This window comes from Mycteria americana, chromosome 2 (genome assembly GCF_035582795.1).
Source record: "Mycteria americana isolate JAX WOST 10 ecotype Jacksonville Zoo and Gardens chromosome 2, USCA_MyAme_1.0, whole genome shotgun sequence".
NCBI classification, from domain to species: domain Eukaryota; kingdom Metazoa; phylum Chordata; class Aves; order Ciconiiformes; family Ciconiidae; genus Mycteria; species Mycteria americana.
In genome coordinates this window covers 84,967,892-84,986,953 of record NC_134366.1, presented here as the reverse complement: position 1 = coordinate 84,986,953, position 19,062 = coordinate 84,967,892, and the positions used below count along the sequence as shown (strand labels likewise).

The 19,062-nt window shown below is 38.6% G+C and overlaps 1 long non-coding RNA gene across 1 annotated transcript in view; it reads right to left on the bottom strand.

The window, feature by feature from the left end:
* The window catches only part of LOC142406701 (uncharacterized), a 126,785-nt gene that overhangs the window by 95,470 nt on the left and 12,253 nt on the right, over positions 1–19,062 (bottom strand). Inside the window, exon 2 of the long non-coding RNA XR_012774671.1 lies at positions 16,821–16,982. This is a non-coding gene — a long non-coding RNA (uncharacterized LOC142406701). The remainder of the gene's footprint in view (positions 1–16,820; positions 16,983–19,062) is intronic.

Sequence of the window (19,062 nt, the reverse complement as noted above, 5' to 3'; positions counted from 1 at the left end):
ATCAGGGGCTGGGAGCAGTGACTGGGGTGACACACAAAGTGTGATTTCTAAAAATTCACAGCAAGAAAAGCAGAATTCAGGTATATTGAAATCCATCTCCTGCATTTCATCTGCATCTCAGTTACTGCAGCAAATGAACATCAGTAAGCAAAATTACAATAAAACACTACTATACAAAGCTCTGCAGGAATCTTCAGGACACAACAACTGAATCTTCAAATCCAAACAAATTATTTCCTTCCCTTCTATCTAACAAAATCAAGAAGTGGTGAAAAAAACCTCCTATAATAAGTATGCATTATGCCTTGAAACTTGCTAAATTTGGGTCACCAGTGGGAACAGAGAGAAAAAGTAGAAACTCCATTGAAACATACTGTGCTGCTTGCCTACCTGCAAGAACAGGTATTTGGTCCTGTTGTTCAAGGAACGGTCAGAGGACTGCAATCGTTTCATATAATGCCATCCACATAGCACTTTCATCAGTTGATTTCAAAGCAATCATAATAATTAATAAAAGCAAAGATAAGAGAATGCATATGTGTCATGACCCACCCATCTCAAGCAAATTTCAAGAACTTCAGGAATGTTATTTGGTGTTCTGGGATCTGAGGGAATCCCAGAGTTCAAAAATCTGAACCCTAATGAGCCAACATTTCAAAAACTGAATTAATTAATGAATTAATTAAAACTTCAGACTATGTTCAATTTTGTCTTGAAACTACACGAGGGGAGAAAACCTGGCATATCCCTGTGTCCTAATGTCTCAACAGTCATAACCAACTTCAGCCTGGCTGATCTTGCAACAATTTTTCAAGCAAAACTCTCTTTGCAGTCTAAGGTAATTGAAAAAGGATACAAAAAGTCTTTTTTACAAGCTATGGTTGCACAGATGGCGTAGGAAAAGCTAAATCTTAACTTTACCATACGTCCCCTGTACCTCCAGCTAAAAAACCAAACCAGAATACAGGTCTTTCCTCAAGAAGCAACAGTTCACCTCCTCAACCCTTATTGCTCTAGGATATATTTGTTAGATGTTGGGCAGTGTGTATGTGCTGCCATCCTAGTAGACTGCACAGGAGGCCACAAAGTGACAGGAAACCTCCTCAGGCCAAGCTCCACCCAAACCTTGTCCCATCTCACCCAGGTACCAGAGGGATAAGAGATACATAGGAACTGCTCCTCCTACCAATCCATGATCACTGTATGAGTAGCTGCGGCAAGGGAGTAAGGGAGACATTAGCTAATTGAATTTGTCACAGCTGGTTGAGAAAACAAAATGCACAGATACAAGTGGTTCTTGTAAAGAGCACTGCATGATATATGTCAGTCTGAGAAAGCAAGGTATGGATTAATTGCCAGGGCTTGACTAAACGTTTCAGAGATGAAGTCCAAGATTTACAGTGCATCCTTTTATTTTTTGGGAAAGCCTAAGTAAATTGGCCTAATCAGTCAAATTAAGGAGCTCTTCCCCCCTGCATGCTGAATATTCTTCAATACTAGTGAATTTTTCTAAGGAAAAATTAATAAAAATGTCTTATCATAGATCAATAGTTGAAAGTGATGGACTTACAGTAGTGAATTTAAATGAGCCTGTGAGTCTAGGATCAAACATTTCCTTCTAGTCTGGGGAGCTGCTTGATTTTTTTCTGTTATCTCTAGTGATTATTTTAAAGTATTACGTTTAAGTTCATTAACCTCCAAAATTATCTTTAAAGTGAAGGAGGAGGAAACGACACGTGCTGGGATATATCAGAATTTAGCAGGCTGTTTTAGTGCTGTGTTTCTGAGATTGTCTTATGTCTTGCTTAGGAAAAAAAAATGGGAGGGGAGTGAGAAGGGTTTTGAGACAAGAATAAATGGTTTTGGATTTACGTGCTCTCCTGGAGTTACATTCTGTTAATACGGAAAAAGGCGTGAGATGTTCTAAATTTCCATAAAAACAAATGCAAGAAAAAGAGGCAATAAAAGCATTTCACAGAAGATGCACCATCCTGCCTGCCACAGCCACTTCAATGGAAAGTGATGCTCCAGCCTCTGACAGCGATGCTTGTGTGAGACGACACACTGCACAGGGTGTGGCCCTTTCACAAGTCCCACTTGTGAAAGCAGCTTAGTTAAACAGTTGCTCTGTCTCTTTCTTCTCTTCTAACACATGATTTTTAATGAAAAGTAGTAAGAAAAGAAATTCTGTTTAGCAACAGCTCTTAAAATTCCTTTTGGAGACCTCCTTGGCCTCTTCTCTATGCCCCCACAATCTTCCCCTCCACACATCAGCCACTGACATTTCCTTTGAGAGAAAGTTAATCAATTAGGTCTTGAATCCTCAAGTCTGAAAAAGGAACCAGCTTTAGATAGCATGAGAACCTATGACTACCATCATCTCTGAAAAATATTCAGACCTGTAGTTGCAAGATTTTGTAAGCTGCTGATTTCATTTAGGTGATTTAGTTTAGTTATATATCCTCCACTGGTCTAAATCAGTATTGCTTTACTGACTCCACCAGCTCTTTGTCATTTTGCATCCAGCTGAGCTCGTAGCTCTTTATGTCTTGCCATGAGCAGCAACCATTTATTCCCCAGTGTTAACATTAAGAAATAAAGGGAAAGGTACCAAATATCTACTTTAGACCAGAGAAAGGCTACTCTCCCCTTGACTCTTGCTGAATACTCCTGGTGACAATCTTTTCACTGCCAGTCAGCCCGTTTCTAAGGTTCCCATTTGCACAGGTTTTTTTTCAGTTACTGGTTGAAGAGGATTTTTTTCCATCAAAACAGAAATTAAATTGGGTGAAAGTTAACCCTTCCAGAGGTCTAGTTGATGTTTTACAAAAGTATTCTGCAAGTAGCTGCCTATCTGAATTAATTATAGGAATGAGACAGGCATATATTTTAGAACAAAGACATTCTTAAATACTTCATATTTGTGTTATGAATATTTATTTAGTGAACTCTGGTAGACAATCAAATGTACATCTTGCAGGACCATTTGAAATATTAACACACTTAGTACAGCTGGATAGTAAAATGATAAGTTGCCTTATCTAAACCCTTGCCCACTAACTCTGCACCGGACAGGGTATTTCCTAATGTTCTAAAATTCTGAGCAGCTCTGAATAACCATCAGTCTCTATACAGCTTTCCAAAGAAATATTTATTCTGTCCTGAACATGCAGCTTGCCTAGTAAATTAGCAGAGGGCTCAGGAAAGAAAACAGATCAGGTTTCACAGGCTGGTTTCTCATTTTCTAGCCAGGAGAAAAGGGAGTTCTATAGCACTAGGAAAGGGAGACTCAAATTTCTCCAAGGGATTGCATTATTTGCTTCAAAACATAGTAATTTCAGAGAGTCATACATTGTAGGATGGTAGTTTCAGAAAAAGGAAAAGATCAGTCACTAGAAGAGGGAAAAGATCTGTTGCTGTTCCTATCCCAAGGAAAAAAAGAAAAGAAAAAAGGAGGAGGAAAGAAAAAAAAGGAGGAGGAAAGAAAAAAAAGGAGGAGGAAAGAAAAAAAAGGAGGAGGAAAGAAAAAAAAGGAGGAGGAAAGAAAAAAAAGGAGGAGGAAAGAAAAAAAAGGAGGAGGAAAGAAAAAAAAGGAGGAGGAAAGAAAAAAAAGGAGGAGGAAAGAAAAAAAGGAGGAGGAAAAAAGGAGGAAAAAAAGGAGAAAAAAGAAAAAAGGGAACAAAGGTGGGGAATGGGGGAAACAGAAAAGAGAAAGAGAAAAGAGAAAAACAAAGGATTGGCAAAAGACTCAGAGAGATGAAAGCAAGAAGGAAAGAAAACCATACTGCTACAGTATTAATAGACATACCGGGGCAATGGCACCACTTCTGAATACAAATCATACACAGGGTTAAATGACAACAATTCTATTCAGAATTAAAATAAAATTTATTACACTTTGTGGTACTTAAATTAATTTATTCCTTTATTCATAGACTGTGTTTTCTCTTTCCAGGCTAACAATGGAATGTAATAATCTACTCAGCGGTAACCCTTCTCTACTGGATAAAAATCCTGCAAAAAGCGTTGAGCTTGACTGAAAAAAATTAAAACATATTCCCTAAATTATATTTTCACTAACTACTCCCTTTTGATTCAAGAGCAAATATGGGCACAGCAGAAACCATTTAAAACATTTTTACCAATAGCAACAGAAAAAAGCAACCATGAGAAATAACAAGAAAGCGATGAATGCGCAGGTATACTATCAATGATTAAAACTCTACAGAAACACAGGCACGGTGCAACTAGACATCAAGAACACGGTTTGCAATGACACAAGCTGTCCTTAAAGGGAACATGCTTAAGGTATTCAGGAGCTGTGGGAATGAAAAGTAGCATGGGCATCGGTTTTTTTGAACTGGGCATTTGAAGTGTCAGCATTTCTGTCCCCCTCGGATTTTTCAGATGAGTTTTATTCTGTCCTGACTGGAATAAAAAGGAGATTCTAGCTGAAGAAATATGCTGAAACACTTCCATTGTAAGTGTCCCAATGCCTTACTGATGCAACCAGCAGAAAAATGGTGAAATGACATCTCAGCATCAGCATTACTGAGAGATATCTAAACAGCATTTTTACAAAACCCCATGAAGCTTATGGTTAGTTCCTCCCCCCTCGCCATGTTTATATTACTTGCCTCCTACAAGGCATTTTCCAACACTTTCACTCATATCACAAGTTTTTTTAAAAAAAATGTTACTAATTTCAAACTTTCTATCGGCTCTAGCCTGTTCCAGGCTTGTGTACCCAGAGAAGTTAATACACTTCAAACCAGCAGAGGAGTTCACAACTCACAAGTTACTATACCCCAAACTTCCTCATGGATATTCTTACCGTATACCAAGAAGGGATTTTTGTAGCCCAGCCTACTCCCAGAGTTCTGCGTTTGAAATAAAAAGTAGTCTTTCGTTGATGTGTAAGCATTATACACAAGGCCTCATGTACTGCAAGTATTTTCAGAGAAGGCTCACTTAAAACAGAATTAACCATGCCACATAAAGGTACCATTAATAAGTACTTCATTTTGCACAGAGGGAAGTAGCATGGAGTTTTGTGATATAAATGAACACCCCTGTACTGAATGAGATATTTCCCAAATAGACAGCTTCTCAGTAAAAGCAGTCTGTACACTCACTGGACCATCTTTTATACACTAATGTGTTACATTAAGCATTCATTTGTGTCTATTCAAGAACCAGAGCATGTGAAATTTTTTTGAGAGAGACTTGAAGAATGCAGAGCTAACATGCTCCCAAATGAGAGATGAAAAATACAGGGATCTCCTTTGAAGTGGTAATAGCAGAAGAACTAAACACATGTTTTGCATAAAGCTAACACTGGAGGAAAGGATGTTTTCATACCAGAGTCCTTATTTACAGAGTAAAGTCCTAGAAGCGCTTCTAACTGAAGTGTTGGTAGGAAAGCTTTTAGAATATATTAATAAATGAGCAATAACAAATTACAAGGACAGAGCGATATTCACTCAGGATTTCTAAAGAACACTGTTCAGATCTGAAATTGATGAACTACTAAGAGTAGTGTGTGATCAGCCTTGGCATCAGAGGAATGAAAGATGCCAAACATAGTACCATCTGGTTATGTGAATCTCAGGAGGATCCAGTTTTGGCTTGCATTCAGGACAAACTGATAGAGGAAAAAAAAAAAAAAACACCAACATCTAACCAACCAATAACAGAATTAATAGACTGAAGAAAAGGTTACATATTGGAGAACTATAAAATGAGGAAAGACATAGAGAAGATGAGTTGAAAATAACTCTCTACTTCTAATATAAAAATTAAAGTATAAAATTACATGGCAGTGGATGCAAAATAATGAAAATAAATTTGTTTTATACACTAATACCTAATATCTGTTTTCAAGTTAGGTCTTTTTAAACAAAAAAGTAATTGCAAATAAACTGTCACAAAGTTTGTCCCTGAAAACCTTCCAAAAAACAATTTTTTCTCAAACTCATTAAAAGGGGGGGGGGGGGGGGGAAGGCAAGCCTTACTTCCAACTCCTAGGAAAAATAAACGTGGTTTACCTGTTAAAGTGCCTTCTCCCACTGTCCCCATCTCCCACCTCCTTCTACAACCACAGTATTCCCCACAGCTCAGAGCCCGCCAAATATTGATGTTTTTGTTTGGGTACTCCACAAAGCCAAAGCTTTACAAAGCTGCAAAGCAGTCAAGGCAGAGATGTGTAACGTGGAATTGCTGTGCTTTGATCTAGGAGAAGAGAGGTGACTTAAGTCACACCTCACCTACCCACTCTGGTATCTCCGCAGTGACTGGCCATTTAGCTGAACAGAGAGTTAAATCCATTGGCATACTCTTTTCTTGGCATTCACTAGACTTCAGATTTTCTCTGAGAGGGCCTGCTTATTACAGAGAGTGGTTTGTATCATGGGTATTCTCGACCCTGTCAGTCTAATTTACTTGTGAAACCAGACAAGAATAACAAAACCGTTTGTTAAAATGTTGAATGCCTGAAAAGCATATTGTTTGCAATGGCTTCCAGGAAATGGACTGGAAGACACACTACTGAATGGTTTGTGTTGAAAGCTACTTGGTATTAAAACTAAAACATTATATAGAAAAAAACTTGCACAGAACTGAAGAAGCAAGGAGGCATCTGCAGAAATAAATACCTGAACAACAATAAACACAGAACAAGGTCTTTCTTGTAAATTTAACACCTATCCCAAACTAGGATCTCATTCCAAGAACTACTGATAAGACTGCATTACTTGCCTCACATTGTAGTTTCTTTGTGCTCCAGAGTCATTACCTTTTTCCTTGCCTAAATCAGTTCAGAATTAGCTCCTCACCCACGCTGTCTCTTTCCTCCAGTCAGGTCAGCAGTGTCGCAAGACAGAGCTTCTCCATCTCTGTGCTCTGACCATGCTATTAACTGCTCACCAGAATGGGCACAGGCCTTCTGGAGGTCTTTCTTTCCCCCAGGCTATGGTTTGCAGCAGCCTGTGGTCCCAACACCTCTTTCACGATACATCATGTCACAGTGCTTCTTAAAGGAAATTAATAAGTATAGCTTGAAAAACCCAAACTCAGTGCACTACTCAGTGCTTGAGAGTTGTCTGGATCTCTTTGTGAAAGAGATGCTTCAGTTGAAATAGGTGTTACAAGGCTCAACTGCAGAGTTTTCTGAGAAAATTGTATGAATTACGCTGTGTCATCTGGCTGGTCGGACCGTCCCCTGTAGACTTAATGTATATTCAATCATCAATTTGCGTGCTGTATGTATTGCATAAAATATCTTAAATGGGTAACAAGTATGATTTGGTAATTAATACATGCATATTTGCATGTGTACTTATATGCATATGTTTCCCAGACTCACATGTACAACGATATTAATAATAAAGATGACAAAGGGTCACTTTTCCAGAAAAATGAGCATTTCAAAGTTCTAGATTTCATAAACTATTGCTAATATTTGTGTGGAATTATAAGGATTAGTAGAAAACAATTGCTGAGATCTTTAGTTAAATAATCATTTGTTCTCAGCATCATTAAAAATAAGTCTTCACCTGCTACTCATTTTCTTTTTGGTTACAAAAGCTAGTGTTTGTTTGAATAAGGATGGAAAAGAAGCTGTTAGAAGTTGTTTACACAGAAAAGAATAAGGTACCAACAGGAGGAAGCATATTTAATACTATTGTGAAATAGTTATACTTTGAGCACAGGCTTATTGACTAATTCAGAAGCATGCTGATACAGGCATTTGGTGGTTTCTTGTTTGGAGTAGCACTGCTATTCCCAAATATTTTAAAATCATGAGTTTTCTTATTCCTGAGGCTTCAAAGAGCACACTTGCAAGCTTATCTCTGCAGCTTTTAAGACTAGGAACTCACTTTTTTTCTTAGTAAAAACTGAAGGTCAACATAAACCTATGACTTTGAGATCCAGGACTTTAAGGGCAGAAGATGAGGAGACAGGCAGGAAAACAGAATAAGAAGAAATGCCAGGAGACTTCAACAGCAGCCTAAGAGAATACTGTGTAACTGAACCCCCCAACTCTCATTTTTCTGTTGTGCTATTCACTTGAACTTCTCCTAATTATAGGTTCACCACGCTTCATTTTGAACAGAGGTCAGCACTAAAGTGCTGCATTTCAGAGAAAAAGAGAGAGGTGCCAATTTTCTACCGATGCAAAATGACACTGCTTCATTAGCCCAAACCATTCCTCTGCAATTCTCCAGCTTTTGCAGAGGAAACATGCTGACTCCTGCACTCCCGTAAGAGCGTATTCCCTTCGTGCACACAGCCACAGCTCGTGGCCCTGCAGAGCAGAGACAGCCTTAAGGTGGAGGGAGCACTCTGGCTTCACTAGTCCCTCTTTCCTTGGCAAAAAGAGAGGTTTTTCAAGCTATCTTCTTCACACACACACCAACTGCATGAGATGACATGCTGCAACTGTGGTATCTCGTGGTCTCTGTCCTCAGTCGCAGGGATCGGCAGCTCCCGGCTTCCCACAGAGCCTGTTGGCTAAAGACTTAAGTAAACAACATCACTACTTTGTGTGTGTGTGTTCACGGTTGCTTAATTTGTCCATTGCTCTGTTTTAAGTCAACAGGGATTTCCCCGTTTCTGTTGGAGTCCAATGATATTTGAGGGAGAAAGAAAAAAATAAAAATGCCCCAAACTCTGCTCTTCTCACCTGACAAACTGGCACTTTTGCATACACATCCTTACTTTCTTGTGAATACGAGTTGCTGCCTGGAGAAGCCTAAGCCTTTATATTCTGTTTAGGTTTGCAATATGGTTTGGTTCAATTCTAATCTAATATATTTCCTATTTCCAGCAGATATTTCACAAAGTACAAAGCAGGATAGAATATGGTCCAGTAATCTATATCCATCTTTTATTGTGGCAATTGCCAAAATTACTTAATGTGTTATGTGGATTTTGTGATTTGACAAAGTCACCAAATATGCATCATACAATTTTGGTAATATTGATTCTGCTGCATGACATTTTTTATCCATGGAATATGCTTCTGGACTTGTCTATGTAATATAAACTACAATTCCTCCAATAGCTTTCAATTTGACTCTCTGAATCATTTAGTGGTAGGAATTCCCTTCATTAACCTTAATATTGTCAAAGAACAACAACTGAGACATATTAAATAGTTCAATGTACAACAATAACTCAGAAGAGGTTCTTCTTTCACAAATGACAGCAGCCTCCCAACCTTTTTATTTTACTTATTAGAACTCAACTTAACCTTTCCCTTCCCTGGAGTGGCCTCTTCACAGTCATGGTTCCCGACCTACTTCTTAGCTATTTCCCTAAAGAAAATAAAATACCCTCCTGAATATTGAAAGTAGTGAAAACACCAATGTCGATAATGTTTAATAAATAACCTTTGTTAAAACAGTCTAAATCTATGTAGAGTAAGCCCCAACAGCCCTTTCAAATCCCACAGCTGATTTGCATATTGGGTCATGGAACATGTTTTAGGATATTTGACTGCAGACCTCACTGAAATATTCATCAGACTGCGTTCCAAGTAACATTCAATATAAATTGTCATTAGACAAAGACTCCTTGTTATGAACACCCAAAGACCCTATGAATTTGTATTTTTAAAAAATAAAATCTCAAATATATTCTCTACTTGAAACCAGCTTTTAGTCGCCTTACTTACATTAAACACAAAGTTCTCAGGTCATAAGAGTTCTGCAGCCCTTAATGTATCCACACACATGCTGCTTAATCGAGAGAGGCCATCAGAAACTGACCTGGAACAGCTAACTGTGCTGTCTCTAAGGGAAGAGAGATCTAGAAAGTAGGAAGAATGTATTCTGACACGGCATGAAGACGGTATGTGTTACAAACATGATTTTCAAATGTCTGGGCTCGTTGATCACAGATCGGGGGTTTTTTTGTGTGTGTTACAGAGATGATCTCAACCAAACCAATAACACTTTCAGAGATTATCAATGCAATGAAATGTATTGATAAGCCACTTAAGCAATGTGATAATTCACTTATGCCATGTGAATTTTATCTGTTGTCTGTGTTGTTTCCAACACAGCAATTCCTCATCTTTCTATCTTTAAAGTAGAGGCCTTACAGAAACATTTTCAGTTTCTTTGATTTATGAAAACTATAAATGCCACATTTTATATAAGTCTAAAATGCTCTAATATATTATTCTATAGGAAATGATTGAATTTAATGGAAATTGAGCTAAGCAGACACTTTTTAAAAAAAAAAAAAGTTCTTTCTTATAACCTGTGGTCTCACAACTTAATGGGACCAACAGAAAGCATGGGAAATTTCTGCTTACAAAACAAGCATCTCTAACTCCAACGCTTTCACAGATTATTGGACATTACATCTGGTTCAGTGCTAGGCAGCAGACTAACAGGCAATTTTGTGAAGGAGCTTCCTGCTTAAGAGGATAAATGCAAAATATTTGTAGGCGATGACTTATTTTTGTTAAAGTCATTCACCATTGATGCTCAAAGGCCAATGACATCGGAAGTAGTCCTGGTAGAAATGAAGAAGTGAGAAAGAAAGGAGGTAAATATTTCCCTCCCCATGCAAATTCACTTGCAATTTTAAAGAAATTTATTCCAGCTGTCACCCTATTATTATTCTTTTTGTTCAGCAACAAGATTCTAGCAGATAATTTTACTAAAGAGTAATACTCTCTGCAAAGCTGTTTTTGTTTTAGCTGCCCAGAAATTTTGCTTCCCAGCTCCATCCTATTCAATAAGGATCACGCAGGAAGCTTCTCCAGCAGAAATCTCCACTGGAAGTGGCTGAGTCAGAAGGAACCTCTGCAGAGGTTTCTGCTGTTCAGCTGCCCCACTTCAGAGACGGAAAATAAGTCTTTCACAAACATGAGTTTAAGATAGCTGTATTACCCATGAATAGCAAAACCACAATTGCATTAGGCAAATTATTTCATACAGACTAGGTAAAAGTTTTATGTCATGCCAGAGTATATTTCTGTGCAGTGAAAGACCACACATGTCACAGGCACATTCTTTTAGCAGCATTTGAAAGTTGAGAAATGTTATTGGTGTCGTGTGTCACATATTGCTCACAAAGAAACAGGGTTTCCTTAATACTCTAAGTCCCATTTTAAAAACCTCAGAAGGAGAGATAAAAGCTTATGCATTTTGGAAAGGTCTAAAGACTACCAGAAATAACTTTTCCATATTGAATAATATTCCAGGATTAACACGATGTCATAGGACCTATCACGTCTAGAAACAGAAGCCTCCTCCTATTGGACAGAGGAAAAAGTAGTCTATGCAGCTTTCTAACAGTACGAAGCGCCTGCCTCTAATACTGATGAGTTATCAGACCTTAATCCTTTTACTAATCCGGAAAAAATGCCAGAATACCATCACTTGCAACACAAAACCAAATGAAACTTGGCAACTTCAATGAATGTCACTCTGGAGAATTTAAATAAACTCAAGTCCAGAATTCAAAACAAAACTCAACGAATGTGAAGCCATGCAAATCAAACCACTCAACCAAAACTATTCCCATGAGTCGCTAGGAAACAAAGCTCTGTTAATGCAGGGACCTTGCTCAACATCAGTGACTAGCTGCCTATCTGGAAAATCCCAGGTGGCAATGAGAGAAGCCACAGTTTGCATCACGTGCATTGGCTCCATTTTATCTTTCCTTTACGCTCTAAGTATAATGCTAAAAGCCCTCCAGGGGTCTGAACTTGCTGGAAAGACAATGTATATTGCATCTTTACACAGTACACTCAACAATAGGGCGAGAGAAGTCTCTTCCCATTGATTGATTGGGACTCCTTTCTCCAGATCAGCCCCATCCTCTTCAGTGTTTAGCAGTTCAATGGGATAGGCACCAGTGCCAGAGACATCAGGGTCTACACCTTTGCTGGGGCTTGATATACCCTTACTATTTTATGAAATATGTGAGCTCAGCCACAGCATTGCCAGAGTCAGAGAGAGGCACAGCATCAAATAATCCCTGGCAATGGTATCTAGCTCTTCATAAATTTGGTTAGTTCCTGAAAATCAAGCATGGCTCTCCGGTTCACCATATCAACACAGTGACTGGTAGGATCCATAAGGCAAGCTACAGTATCTTTTATGCAAATTGTAAAATGTGCATCATATTTAAAACAAATTGATGCCTAAGAAAATGTATTTTCATATTTTGAAGGATGAATTTTTAATAACTTAATTACAACTTCACAAAAGAAAGAATCATTACTTGTTACACATTCCAAATCCTTCTATTTCAAACACATGTCTCCAAAATTGCCCTCTACATGTATATTAATGATGCCATCAGATGCTTAAAAGACATGCCCTGAATAATACATACAATTTAAATTAACTCCCATTCTTAATGTTCCCAAAGAAAAGTGGAAGCAATCAAGTGGTAAGTCAGGTTCACTCACAATTATTATCATTTCAGTATTATTATTTATTATTAATGTAAAATTCAGTGATCAGTATGTATTTACAAGCAGTCTCAGTGAATCTACTCAGAACCCAGACCTTGCAAGTCACATCAACACTGTAGAACAATTCAAGGCTCAATGAGCAGAAAGAAATCTCTGGCAGCTTGACAAGAAACTGGCTCAGACAACTTACAAAACCAATGACCACTCATGGTTTAGAGAATTATCATTCTCTCTTGCTGCTGGTACAAAGATCTTTTCAAAAGAAATGAGAAGTTATCATGAGCTTCAGCTATCCTCCAGGACACAGAGGCCAGGGAATGGATCAGGCCATCATGGTCCTGAATTATAGTAACATCAGCGTAGCAGCTGATCAGTGGGTACTCAGACCTTTCACATTTGAGACATTCTTCTTTGGTGTCACCCAACTACACTGGGTCTTATTCAGATGGTATCAAAACTTCGGTGATGCTTCTATCCCACTTGGGAAAAAATATCTTGGGGGGGGGGGGCAGCAAGTCTGTTATTTAAAGAATTGCCCATAGCTAGCTAACTGAAGATGCAGCGGTAGTTGCTTTTATATCAATGTATAGAAGTAGTTAAGTGTAGTAGGCAGAGAAGGGACTAGAGAAAAATTGCAGAAGGTGCATAAAATAATACAATCAAAACAGCGAATACAACTTTACATTCCTTTAGGGAACACAATTTGAGGAACTAAGAGAACTCAGGGGCAGAAAATTTTGCAGAGAACCTTAAGAAAATTATCATCACTTTCTTATTCTCACCCACACAGTCCAAATCTGCAAGATTTCCCAGAGGAAGGTCACATGATTTCATGGGGGAAGTGATGTTCTAGCTATTAATGTAATTCATCTATACAGCATGAGGCTTGCTTCTGATTTATGGAATCAATACCTGGGAGAAACTGTACTTTGAAAAGGGTGGGCTGTCAAATTATCCAAAGAGCTTGAAAGCTTGGTTTTATTTGGCAAAGAGATGGCTTAGAGTCCCTTCAGGGATGGCACTCTCTCTCTTATACTTAGTGTCAGGACATGGGGGATCCTTGATGGAGCAAGGGATTGGGAAAAAACTCTCCAGGGTAGTGAACTCCATTCTGCTCTCATAGAGAAGCAATTTGGGTGTAACATTGCAAAAAGAACCTCTTGCAGAGGTTCTCCTGCTCATTGCAGGAGATAGAGCCAAGAAAAGCTTCAAGTTTTCCCTTGTGACTGGTAAATGCCAATTATCAACCTAATGAAGTCATGGATGCTAGTGTTTTCTATGGGGAGCTTACTGCTGTGCCAGGAAACAACAATCTGAAAAATAACAACTACAAATATTAGACAGCAAGAATAGTCCCTGGTACAAAAGTTGGCAATAACCTCACTGAGATTCCACCAGATTCATATACTTCATACATAGTGTAATTTCTGTATATTTGGGAGGGTGAGTTTTAACCCTTGAGCTCAGTCCTGTCCATGTTGATGGCCGTGGGAGTTTTAGGACTGAATTCAGTGAAAGAAAGACTCAATCACCAAGACACTGAAGTTGACTTCTATTAAATTTGACTTCTATTAAATTTCAAATTGGAGAGTCACCTCAAGTCTGTAGACACATTAGCAATTTTGGTAGTTTTTTGCTTAATACTTCTCCCCTTCCACACTAGATTTTTTGCAAACTTCTTACAGAGAGAAATAAGGTTCAAATTTCTATCAAACCTTCCTTCTTACCAGTAATCCCCGACTGATCTGTGGCCACTATGATTTTCTTTTTTATTTTTACTCCCAGTCCTTTAACCAGTGAACTGGAAGTGGTGACTCAGGAGATAGGGGGTTAAACAGATGTCCAGCCTTCCCACAGCATTTAAAACAGAAGCACAATGTCACATAATTCACTGCTGGGAAGAGAGCACACCTAGATCAAGGGCTAAATAGTAGATTTCTCTGCACTATTAAAATAAGTAGAAAAGACGGGGACTGTAATTACATTTAAACCCTGGCCTCAATCTAAAGCCCACCGCACATTTCCCACTTCAGGAGCAGTAGGCAGAGAGGTATTTTGCCTGATATTGTGCTCAAGAGGATCATCAGCCATTTCTCCTTGAAGGACACATTCATGCCCCTCTCCAGCAAGAACCATCCTTACGGATGGCTTTTTCCATCTGAGCCCTTGGAGGCAAACCACTGCAGTAGCTGCTGGCTGGAAAGTTCTGGCTCTGCAGCAGCGAGCAACAAGGAGCAGAAGAAGATGGAGTGATCTGCATACTGCACAGCATTTACAGTCCAAAAGGAGAGCATGTTGCAAGTGTGAACTGAATTTCAATTAAAAAAACTTGGAATCCAAACTAAAAAAAGAAAGGTTAATGACGTTTACCTCCTAAAAAGGCGAGCATGCATACGCTAGAGGGGATGTCTGTAAAGAATGACTGATTGGCAAGTACTTTCTGTATTGCTTCTGTTGAATCACCAGCTTTATAATGCAGAGCCCTGCATTTTGAGTGACTGCACAGAGGAGAAAAAAACGAGCAACTTGGAAACCCCACCTTTCTAGAAGAGATCACCCACCAAGCATCCATCTCACGTAGATCTTGACAGGTCTAGCTGTAACCACACAAGTTACCTTGAAGATATGAGGCTTTAATGTCTTGAGATTACTGTTTCCCTTGGTCACTGACTCTGCTCAGCACTGATTATTTTTAGGATGCAGAGGTTGGCAGCTTTGAAGGAATGTCCCTAAAGGACTGCCTTAACAGCCACAGTCAGCCAAATAAAGTATGACAACAGCTAGCATAACCATTTACCTGGTTGTATAACTTAACCCTCCTGACTATGTATAGCTTGGCAAAGGCAGCGCCTTCTTGGCCTTCCAGGTGTGCTATAAGGTCAGCCTATTTCCACAGTCTTTCCCCTGAAGAACACGACAGCTGTAAACTGGGGCACTGATCCAAACTGAGAGCAACTATCATTTGGCAATGGGTTCAACTGAATGCTATTCACTCTGTATTTTTCAAGTGTCTGAAAAATACAGGCATTAAAAACCTGCAACTGGCAAATATCATACATCAAATTAAGATCCCAGAGATACACTCAGCAAAAGCACAGCTTGCCCAGGCTGGCAGTTATAAACTGCCAACCCTTAAGGGAAGGTGGGGAGAAGAGATCACTTTGAGGCTGGGGACAGTGTGCCTCTCACCCAACTAAAGCAAGTTTTCACCTTTGCAGTCCCTCATCACCGCATACTACAAAACCAGGGTACATCTTATTTCACATTGTCCCCCCTTGGAGAGCCAGAAGTCTGCTTGCAGCTTTTTGGGTAAACTCAAGCTAGCATTAAATTTGAATTAGGCAACAGCACAATGGTATCAATGTGGGATTTGGTTGCTGAAATAATTACTCATGACTTACAAAGACTGAAGTAAAACTTGTGCTTTCATGATTATGTTCCTACTGAAATCCATGTTAGCCACTTGAAATCTTGTTCAGGTACACCTACCTGTGATGCAGATCCAGCTGCACTGCAGTACAGACAGCTCAGCTACGAGCCAAATTACCACTGGGGATAGTCAATAATTAGACTATGCATGAGATTACACAAAGGTAACATGAAGGAGGATCCTTTGAAAGTCAATGCCATGCTATCATATGAAGGACAAAAGAAAAAAAAAAAAAGAAAAAGAAGAAGGCAGCAATCTTCCTGTTCATCCTTCTGGGAACATAATTCCTTCCTTTCAGCACAGCAAAGCTCAAATATATAGGACACAGTGTGGGACAGAGGGTCAGTGGGTTACACTTATTTATACACTATCTGTATTTGGTTCAAGGACTCTCAGATAGAAAATAGAAAGAAAAAAGCCTTTCCCTGATGGAGCTTTCAGCCAGGAGAAACTGAAGATAATATTGTACTTTTATGACATGCAGTAGATCACCAAATTCATTTTTACTGGGGTCATAACAAAGAATTTTATCTCTAGCCTTCAGAGGTAAGGAACTGGTGCACTAATCTTATGAATTTGTCATCTGAGGTTCCTGGTTGCTATTGTGGTTTTGGGGGGTTTGGGGTGAGGGGGTGTGTGTTTGTTTTTACTCTCAGCTACATAATGGTCTTGAGTTCAAGACCAATTATATTGTTGCTGTATCTGAAAACAATACATATTAAGGGAAAATGTATACTTTCACATAAGCCAAAGGAAAACAATTTGAAAAGTTAAAAAAAGCAAGCCTGTCCTAGCCTATATTCCCTACTTTACTAGCATTGTTAGTGCTTTTAATGATTTTTTTTTTTTTCTGGTTAAACAACTCTGTACTTCTGCTCTCTCCCCGTGTGTATGAATGGTTTCTAGCTGTAAGTTGCAGAGAAGCTATTACAGCTATACCACATATCTTACTGTTTCCAGGTCAGCTTTCAGCTCGTGGGCGTTGCCAAGGCATTGTGCATGTTTGCTTTGAACTTTTGGGCTCATCCTTCCATTCTGCCAGGATCAGTTACAAGGTTTGCTGTTATAATGTTGGGTCTGGTGACCTGGTCACTTTGCTGCATCCCTGGTGACCTAGAGAAAGAAACAAAAAGTCCTAATGAGAAGTTAAAAGAACATAAAAAAACCAGCTTGAGTTTGATGTTTAAGAGAAGCAAGTAATCCACATGCACAGAAAACAACAACAACAAATCTTACCACGATCAAGAGTGCTGGAATAAGTATAGATAGTATACGGACAAAAATCAACAAAATCTCCTATCCCCTCTTTAAAATCCTCCTCTATTCAAAACTCTTTCAATGCACCTTGTTAAAAGAACCCTCTCACATACTCCCCAATTATATTAATATGGGTTTCTTCCTCCTGTGCTCAGAATTTTAAAGTAGAGGTCCATAGCATTTTCTTTTCAATTTCTCTTTTTCCTCTCTTCAGCCTTTGCCTATGGCTGGCAGAACTCAAGCCATATATATGTAATACCTAGGGGAAAGGTAGAAAAACAAATCTAAGAATGTGTACATCCAAAAGGGTCCCTGTTTTTGCCAGGAGCATTGGAAGGTAAGGACAATTAAACCTGTAAGCCAAGCTAGACATAAAAGCTAAAAGCAATTTGAGAGAAAGGCTATGATTTCTTTAAAAATAAAACACAATTAATACAAATGGAGACTGTGATTACATTATTTAGCTCCCTTCATAAGAAATAAACCTCAAAGCACTCTACACTTTTAAATTAAACTTCATAAAAGCCTTTCAAGTAAGCAAGTAACATTGCCCCCATTTTTACAAAAAAGCCAGAACCAGCACAAATTATACAGTATATATTATGCTCTGATCCGCACTTTTAAAGTATATTGGCCTATACTCAGTGAGAAATAGGGTTAGGATTATGCACCTGACCTTTTAAGGACTTTTAGACAAATGTAAAGTTTCTTTCACACAAACACATGAGATGCTTCCCCTCAGTTTCCCTGTTCTTGCTCAAAAGAAAACATTGGACTGCGACTATACAATCCATGTAACAGATTTTTCACACTGGGAGAGCAGTTCCCAGGAGGCAGATCTGTAAAAGGACAGAGGTCAGATGGCGAGTTTAGGAGTTGTATGCTCTGTGTGTGTTTCACTAGTAAATCAGGCCTTTTAATTATTTGCAGTCTGGGGCAGAATTTAATGGATATGCCTATTTTTACAGCGTTCGCTCCTGAGCTCAAGCTCCTTTACTTAAAGGGATGGAAATCCAGACTCTGAATAGTGAATCTTTGGACTTCATCAAGTAGCCTTTAAAGGTTCATATTGCTAGCCCAAGTACTAAATTTTGTCTTCTTAAGTGTACATTAGAGTATCACAGTCTCTACTATGCTAGTTATCATTATAATCTCTTATTCACTGCCAGAAAGTTGACAAGTGCCTTCAATCAATCCATGATGTGAATTTTCATCATCCAATAGTTTTACTTTAAAAACAAGCATCAGTAAATATCTGCAAAACTATCCCATTATTTTATTTTGTAGATGTATTTAAAATGCTCCTAAAGTAAAACACTGCTTCATATAGATGAATTTCTTATTTTTTTACAAACCTATGCCCACTCATTGTTTCCTTGTTCTCCATCTGTATCTGTCCACTGCCTCCTGTCTTAGCTGCTTTGAGGTAGAGACCACTTTTCTATTCGATATTTGAACAGACTCCTGCAAATCTACTTGGCTGTGATTAGAGCTCTTAAAAATACAACAATACATGCTCTATCAGCAATAAATAAATGCAGCATTGATTCACTAAACTGAACAATATGTTCTTAAAATCACAGGTCATCTGATTTTGCTGATTCACTACAGGTAATCTAGCCAGCAAGATTCAAATGAGCATTTTTTGACTCTTGCACTGCTGTTCCAAACATCACCTTCAGTGTCCTTTTATATACAAGCTCTTTAGTAGAGGTAGGTTTACTTTAGCTCTTACGCATATTTATAATGTTCCTCTAATCATCATTGTAAACAATACACCAAGGCTGACAAATTCTGTTACAGGAGCAACCTCAGTAAAATCAGTGGGATGTGCACCTGATTTAGGACTTTTCCAAACACTGAGTACTTGCTGACTCCATTCATGCCATATATTGTAAATGTTTATTGCCTCATTACTTAGAGCTGTAATAAAAAA